We start from the raw sequence: 9,455 nt of genomic DNA on the forward strand, positions 1-9,455 counted from the left end.
TTTTTTTAGCATCAACGTTTCGGATCATACTACATGATCCATCATCAGGACAAGAGAACATCAGAATATGGAATGATCCATATTCTGATGTTCTCTTGTCCTGATGATGGATCATGTAGTATGATCCGAAACGTTGATGCTAAAAAAACTCACACAATCTAATCCAGAAACATTGCTCACATTCTAATGGATTGTGGAAATCTGATTATGTTAATATAAACAATGTCACACACAAAAAATATATACTATTAAAAATGACTTATATTAAATAGTAAATCTTGTTTTTTATTAAAGTAGTTGCACAATATATAGTTGCATTTTTATTTCACTATTTTCAATGGTTAAATTAAAGTAGTTGCATAATATTAAATAATAATATTATATTTTTTTATTAAATTAGTGTTATTTATTTTTAACTAGATTGAAGTTTGAAATTATATTGAATTGGTGAAGGTAAATTGTATTTTTCATTTTTTTCCATTGATATTAACTTTTGAAATAGTAAATTAGGGCACCATAAATAAGTGTCTTATAAATATTTTCACTTGGAGACATTTTTTATTTGGTTAAATTAAAGTAGTTGCACAATATATAGTTGCATTTTTATTTCAATATTTTAAATGGTTAAATTAAATTAGTTGCATAATATTAAATAATAATATTATATATTTTATTAAATTAGTGTTATAGATTTTTAACTAGATTGAAGTTTGAAATTATATTGAATTGGTAAAGGTAAATTATATTTTTCACTTTTTTTCATTGATATTAACTTTTGAAATAGTAAATCAGGGCACCATAAATTAGTGTCTTATAAATATTTTCACTTGAAAACATTTTTTATTTGGTTAAATTAAAGTAGTTGCATAATATATATAGTTGCATTTTTATTTCCATATTTTAAATGGTTAAATTAAAGTAGTTGCATAATATTAAATAATAATATCATACTTTTTATTTTAGTATTATATATTTTTATCTAGATTGAAGTTTGAAATTATATTGAATTGGTAAAAGTAAATCTTGTGCAAGAATTTTAAATTTTATTAATTAAATAGAGAATTCTAATATTATGTTTTTATTTGATATTATATAATTCTAACAATAAATTTGGTCAAAAAAAAAAAAAAATACTAGAATTATAGATTTAATTAATAAATTTCAAAATTTATACACAAATTTTGTTTAAATTTTATTATTATTTATGAAATATAATTTTAGTAATAACTATAAAATATAAAATAAAATTTACCTTTACCAATTCAATATATAATTTCAAAACTTCAATTGCTTAAAATATTATAACACTAATTTAATAAAAAAATATATTATACAATATTGAGATAAGAATGTCCTATAGAGACTAATTTAATCAATGGACTAAAGTAAAAACAATAAAAGTTAGTAGTATGAAGGACAATGTCAGCAGAACATGTCAGGTGTGTACGAGACTGACATCAGGGCAGAAGATGAATTGGGGCACGCATTTCTACGGTGCAAATAAGTTGCACCGTAGCTGGTGCTCGAAATAAGCACGTGATCCTTCTGTCAACGTTCCAAGTTATAGGATAATATTGTTTAAACTATTATTATTTCCCGCCTTTGGCAGGTAACTATTGTTTTCATTTCTATTATTAGCTGCATCAATCAGATTTTAAATTAGTTCAAGTCTTACTCATATTGACAAAGTCTATTAATTTTATTACATTTAAAGAATGAGTATATTACTATTTATTTGGAATTCTATTAGACTTGAACCAAAAAAGGAATGAGTATGTTATTATTTATTTGGAATTCTATTGAACTTGAACCAAAAAGACAATGAAAAAATTAATTTGAGTGTTAAAAAAATTGGTAAAATTACATGGTACGTTTTACACATTACTAAATAAGCAATAAGATCCACCAGTACTATTGTTAGGTTTTCATTAAAAGCATCTGACAGGCTCTTTATTTAAATTTAATTGTCATTGAAGTTGTTTCATTTTTTTTTCCTTAAACTCGATTTCCCTTTTGCAAATCCCTGGTATTTTCATCGAGTTCTGCTCTGAGTGATATGTATTTTTCTTTGTGACCCCAATTTTCATGTGGGTGAAGATTTCAGAAGCAAAAATTTGAATTTTGAATTTAAAGCAATGTTCTTTGTGGGTTTGTTTTCTCTCAAGAACAATTTTACTCCCTACGTGTGTGATATCCATTTTGTATTTTTTGTATTTGAAGTTTAGTGTTCTTAGGGCATGATTGATTGTGTTTTCACAACAAATATTTTTGGGGTTTCATTCAAAGTTGTATTAAAAAGTTCACTTGAGAATATCTGTGATGAAGGGAAACTAACGTGGCCTAAAATCAGTCTTCCACGTCTCCAATTTTTTCGCTTCAAACCCAAATCAAAATTCCTTGTAACAAGTTTTTTTTAAAAATTCTTTAGACCCATAACAGAGCTCCCATCTCCTAAGTAATTTTATCCACTTCTATAGTTCCTTTATATATTTTGGTGTCGTAAATGGTTGCCTTGGACCATTTTCAAATCTTCCATTTTCGTTGTCCATCTTTTCCTATCTTTCTCCCTTCCGACTTTTGTAAATTTAAAATCTATTGTTCTTTAACTCTAAAATTTCTATTTTGCCTCTCTTTGAATCTTCAAATTATAGGGTATAATCCAAAAGATTGGTGTTAAAATTGTCACAAGATCAAATTATGTCTTCAAATTGTAGGGTATAATCCAAAAGATTGATGCTAAAATTGTCACAAGATCAAATTATGTAGAAATATTTTAGGAGTCTGATCAAATTATGAATATAGGATTATTGGTTTGAAGGTATTTTCCACTGAATGAAAGAAAATTGCTGAAATATTTTCAAGAAAACTAAATGCCACCTTGTAAATTATGCAGACAAGTAGATTTTTATGCTATGGAGTATTAAGAACTAGCCATATCACGTTAGGTTCAATTACAAGGTTGAAGGCATATAGAAGAAATGACTACTGAATTTTAATTGTATATAGCCAAATGAATTAAACACATGCATGCCCTCAAGGACCGTAAAATCATATGTGCCATTTGACAACGGTGTAGGAAAGAGCATTGCTTTGGAAATTGACGAACTATTTTAAAGTAGAGCTATTTTTTATACGATTTTGTTAATTCATTTACATAGTTGGAAAAATAAGTTGTTGCATGTTGTAATAACTATAACTATATTAAAATCTAAAAGTTCTACATATCTTTGCGACATATAAAATGTATTGTGTTTCCAATTTTTTTTAAATAACTATTTTCATATTATAGTGTATAAAATAGTATCTTTATAATATTTATATTAAATGTCATATCTAAGTACAATATAAAATATCAATATTGAAACTTAGGAAAATACATTAAAATATATGAAGTATTTTCAAGTTTATTTATATTTATATTTCTAAATATAAAAGTTAAACTTTTATTTCAACAATTTAAATTTAAATTATTATTTTTAAATTAATTATATAAAAATTTATATTCTTCAAATTAAATTTTAATAAATTATTTTTATTATTTTCATGTTTAATTTAAAATTTTGATATATTTATTTTCTTCCATTATGCTTATTTTCAAATAAATACCAATCAATATAATTTCAGATTTTTATTGACTCAAAATATGCTTATGGCTTCCAAAATATACTAATGAACTTATTCTGCATAATCAATTGTAGAGCTTAAAAGAAGGTATCACTAATGGCACATGTCATACATGCAACAATTAAAAACAAAGAACACATTTATAGGTATCAATGCATTGTATGTTTCATGAAAAATACATTAAATTTGTGATTTGGCCTCTCACTATTTTCAAGTTTTCTTATGAAGCATAATACATTTAACTACTTTATCAGTAATAATTATTTTATTTATACTTGTGCAACTTAAGAACCACTATTTTGAAGAAATACTAAGATCAATGTACTATGCAATAGGTACACGAAACTATCTCCTATTTCCTTGCAACATTGTAATATACTACATTTTATAGAAAAGGTCTCAATTGCTCATTTTCACAACAACTTTTGTAAACATAGTTACAATATCCACCAATTTGTTTTATGTATGGATAAAATTACAAATTGCAAATGCCTTACAAACCATGACCAGAGAAGCGAACTAAAACAAAACATTTCAGAAATTGTTGATGTAGAAAACTATGAAACTAAAATACAACTTCCACAATTCAACATCGACACTGTAGTACAGAAAGAAGGATTGCATAGATTAAATCCATTTACATACATAATAGGAAATTGTTTATTTGACTCCTAATACTTGCTTGACAATAAGTATACGTCAATTCAATTATGCAAAGGAACCATTGAATACTTTATGGGTTGTCTCCAAAGAGGTGAGAGAGATGCTATTGACTCATACAACCTTGAATTGAACTCCCAAACATTATAGGAGCTCCATAAAGTTACAAATGTTGCATCATACTTTCATAGAATGCAATTGTCTGTGAACCCAACCATAGACAATATTGAAATTGGACTATGGGGAGATGTATTTTGCATTCATTGGTTATCAAATTGATTGAAAATACAAGTGTGTCTGGTCACTAACAAGAGGCAACAAGTACTTACACATCTAAAGCATGTCACATGTAGAATCATACTCGCTACTTTTCCATGACGCTAATCCGCTCTGTGGACACTTTGAGCCTCTTGTGCGCTCCAAATTCAATTGTACCAATGACCAACCAAAAGAATAGTTAAAAAAAACATCAAGACATAAACAACACATAAATATTTTCCAAATATAATTATCACTAATTGAAAAGAAAAATACCAATGAAAGAATCACTTTGTACTATCAAAACATTAATTAGAGACAATAATCAAACTGACAAAAAAAAATTCTTCAATTCCTTCCAAAATCCAACAAAAACTGCCAAAAAATGTAGAAAAAAGAAAAATCCACCCCAACAAAGAAAGAAAACACTATCACCAAGACAAGTGTTTGAAACAAAAATCCAAGACACACCAAAATGCTCATGCACTATTTTCCAAATGTTGTGTTTTAAGAAAGACATTAGAGCATTTTAGATTTAACAAAAACTAGCCTATCACAAACTAGTCGAACCGCCTATCAATTCATTGAAAAATTGCATTTGTCAAAAATGCAATACTGCATTGAAACATTCAACTCTTCCTAGGACGTTATGCCACACAATACCAGAATAAACAATGCGGTTTAACATGTCAAAATGTTAACACAATTGGAAGGGTGTCTTGTTTCATTACAAATTGCTTTTGCACAAATATGGGAGCTAGGATACAAAAGATCTCAATTGGGCCTAACTAGTTCAATCATTAATGTCCCTGTTGACACAAACATTGTTCAAAGAGCTTTACCTGTATGAACTACTAATACAAAAATAATTGTAGTTTCCCTAAAAGGACATTTAGAATATACAAATACTTTTCAGAATGGCATGGTACGTCCAACAGTTATCATGCAAGCTCTTCAAGAATTGACCCAAACAACATTATACAAAATGCACAATGTAAAACTCAATGACAATTGGAAACAAGCTATCCTAATAAATAGTGACATTACCAATCAAAATGAAGTATCCACAATTGACTTTGAGTTAGACAGTGACAATGAACAAGGACTGTGCGAAACTCTGGTGCATGGGTCTGAATCCAATGACATACATAAAATGTGAGACAAGTTGATTGAAGTTGCACTTGCCCAAGACCAATACCCTATTAGAATATTCCAAGACAAACATGTAGAAGAAATGAATTTTCCAACTTTTTTCTTCAGTAACTTGCATGTTAATGATATCACTAAAATTTCACCTACCAAAAAATAGTACTATGGGAATTGTCACATTCACAAAGGCGATTTGCATACCATACAACTAATCTCTTGTTTAAAACAATTAAGATACTCATACATCAAGTAATGTCCATGATGTGAATAAGAATTCGAAAGGGCCAACTAAAAGAAAGATAGTATATCCTTCCATGCTTGCTAGAGTTAATTCCTACTCACCAATAACATATAGCCAAAATACTTGCAACTATCTTAGTCATTTTTTCTTGTACATTGGTCAGCTACTAGTTTTTACCAAATAATCTATAACTTAACCAAATCATCACATAAAGCATAGCAAACATAGATAGTATATCCATACTCATTCTACTAACACATGGAGGTTTGCATATCTAATCTTGTTAACCAAGTGCTATCCTCGCTGATATGATAAATAACCTATGCTATATAGAATCTTGAGTATGTCATGAAAATAAGAACATATATTGTCATCAATACATCTTTGCAACTCATCCAAGTGCCAACAAAGGCCTCAATTCCTAACACAACCTGTGCCAAATACGCAAAAACCAATCTAAACAAAAGTTATAAGATGCCTTCATTTTTTAGTAATGGTTCTATTAGGCTTACTACTATCAGCCAACTAAGTGACATAGACCAAAACCTTTCATACAATAGTTGGTACCAAAAAAGTGTTAGTATTGACGTTTTAGCATTGATGACAATTAATGCTAGCACCAATATGTCATGTCTAACATGCACACCCACCATAGTGAATAGAAGAGATATCTTTGAAGGCAAGAAGGAAGGATGTCCCTCCCATCATCATCATCTAATTCTTCCTCCTTTGCATTTGAAGAAACCCTAGTTGCTCTTGTACGACTATTCATGCTCTCACTTGTTGCCATAATCTTAAGTCATTTTAGTTGAATTTGAAAAATATGTTATTTTGACACATCAGTTACTTTGGAAATAATAGTATCATAATTTTCTATGGGTAAGTGCAAGAAGTTGGGTCTCACGTTTGGGCAAAAAGTGGAAGTGTTTTTCCTATTTTTGAAATTTCTTGTCAATTGGTGTCAAAATTTGATGCATTTAGAGATTGAATATTAAAAAACTTCAAAAATAAAAATTGTAGTGTACAGAATCTACTTTTTGAATATGTAATCTATTTGTGTAGCCATATGGTAGAATTTTTTTTTGGTATGGATCTTTAAAAACCACTTTTTCAAAATGTATGTTTTAGGACCATACTGCGCTCATGTACAGACACCATAATTTGAAACAAATAAATATTTTTTTGTAAATCCTTTTAAAGGAAGTTACCTAACACAACAAAGATTGATGACAATATTTTCCTTAATTTTTCATTGAATATTTTTTTTAAATTAAATTTTAGTTGGCTGTAAAGATAAATTTTAAAACCTCTCATGTACAGACACCATAATTTGATCAAAATTTTACTTTTTTCATTTTTTTAAAAAATAAATTCAAAAGAATTATCTATAGATTAATGACATATAAATTAATTTAAGAAAAATCATAAAGTAAAAAATTTATTAATTTAAGAAAAATCATAAAGTAAATTTAAGTATAACCTTTGATTAAAAACTAATGCAAAAATAGTAAATAAAATTATAACACTATAAAAGCAAGAACCTACAACACATTGGTAAATTGTGAGCCTCTCATCAGAGAGGTGTTGGGTTTGAATCTACTCGCAATTAACACATAATAGTGATTAATCTTAATAATAATAATAATAAATAACCTAGGCTTTGGCCGTTTACCTATCAAAAAGAAAAAATAAAATTATAACACTATAAAATTTATATTTCTAAAATCAGAACAGTGAAATGAGTTTCATTTTGTAAAAAAATTTGAGCAGGGAGATCTTCAAAAAATTATGGCAAGGCATGAATTTGTCAATTCAATGCCTTAGCCAAATCTTGACAGGTCAAGGTATCCCAAACCAAAATCCAAGGCAAGAAAAAAAATTCTTTCCCCATGTTGTAAGAAATGGGCACCCCTTATTTGAAATTCAAAAAATGGGCGGCTATTTTGAAAACTTAAAAGCTATATTTAAAATCCCTCAAAAATAAAAAATAAATTAATTTTTATATATTTTCAAAAATGGGTACTTGTTTTTTGAAAATGAAAAATGGGCACCCAATTTTAAAAAAAATGGGTGCCTATTTTTCAAACTTAGGATCGAGTACCCAAGTCTAATACGTTTCTAAAAGAGTTGGATCTCAATCCATGGACTTCTATGGAATTGAGACCCAAGTTCTTGCTTCTACCCCTATATTGGATAATTTATAGTGGCATTATCTTTATCTAACCATTCGCAAGGACAAATCAATGCATTAATTATTTAGGCCTTGCAACTATTTATGCAAGAAGAAATGAACATGAGATTAAAAAATGGATGTGATTGCCAATACTTGTGGGTTGTAGACTGTACTTCAATATGAATTTCAAAGTTGAGAAGACATTTTAATTTCCTCAAATTTTTTGTGTATGCTTTGAAATATGTTAGATTACTTAGTAAATATGCATTTTGAAAGATATGTTATAAGAACAATGATGCATTTTTTAATAATATACGGTCAAAGACATGTACAATAAATTTTTGAAATCAAACCTTTCCTTGCCCTTATATATATATATATATATATATATAGGAGAGAGTTATTACTTATGTCTTGGTAATTAGTATAACAACACTTTGGTGGCATTTATAATAATATTATCTACTTCAATTTATTAACATGGACACATGACTCATCAATAAGGAGATCTTCTGACATTTTGGCTAAAATGTAAAAAAGGTGTTAGTCTTATTTTATCAAATGTGCTTTTTGTAATTGGCTTCTACAAAACTAGGTTTTTTTTATACTTATTGTTTGTCATTTTTGGCTTCTAAGTTGATTCTTTAACTTATTGTTTCTCATTTTTGGCTTCAAGTCTATTTGTATTTTACATGCTTTGAGTATGTTTACTAATTTTCTTGGAGTTGTAGAAAAAACAATGTTATTTGAGTTGCATCTATCCTTGATCTATTCTAGTAATAAATTGTCCCCTACAAAGATTGTTTGGATGGATGATCTCTCTACATAAAGCTTTTATTATTTTGATTCTTAAGTTCAAGCCATGATCGTTTTTGAAGTGGTACATTACATTGCAAATGTTTCTTAGATTATCTCTTTTTACGTTACCAATATAACATTTTGATAGTTTTTATTATTTTAGTTTCAAGTGAAAATTTACAAATTTGTAATGTATCAACATGTTGATTTTACCTAATCTTAATTGTAAATATATTGAACAATTAGTAAGAACTTCGACATTTTACATCTCTTATTGTATGATATTACTATGAGAATTCAATTGTATAATTTTTGACACAAACTCATTGTTCCATGTTTTAAAGTCCTATTTTTCAAACCATTATCTATAAACCAATATTATAAAACAAAATATGATCTTACACAAAAACAAGAATGAACTCATGAATACATGTCCATAATCATAATTTCATCCTAATTCCATGAACTCGTCCTTCTATAAACAATACAAAGCCAACATAAAATCCAAGATACTTGTCAAAAGAAAGCCATCATTTTATATAAAAACATCTA

The sequence above is a fragment of the Cupressus sempervirens genome, chromosome 8 (genome assembly GCF_028749045.1).
Source record: "Cupressus sempervirens isolate cs-2001-9-10 chromosome 8, ASM2874904v1, whole genome shotgun sequence".
NCBI classification, from domain to species: domain Eukaryota; kingdom Viridiplantae; phylum Streptophyta; class Pinopsida; order Cupressales; family Cupressaceae; genus Cupressus; species Cupressus sempervirens.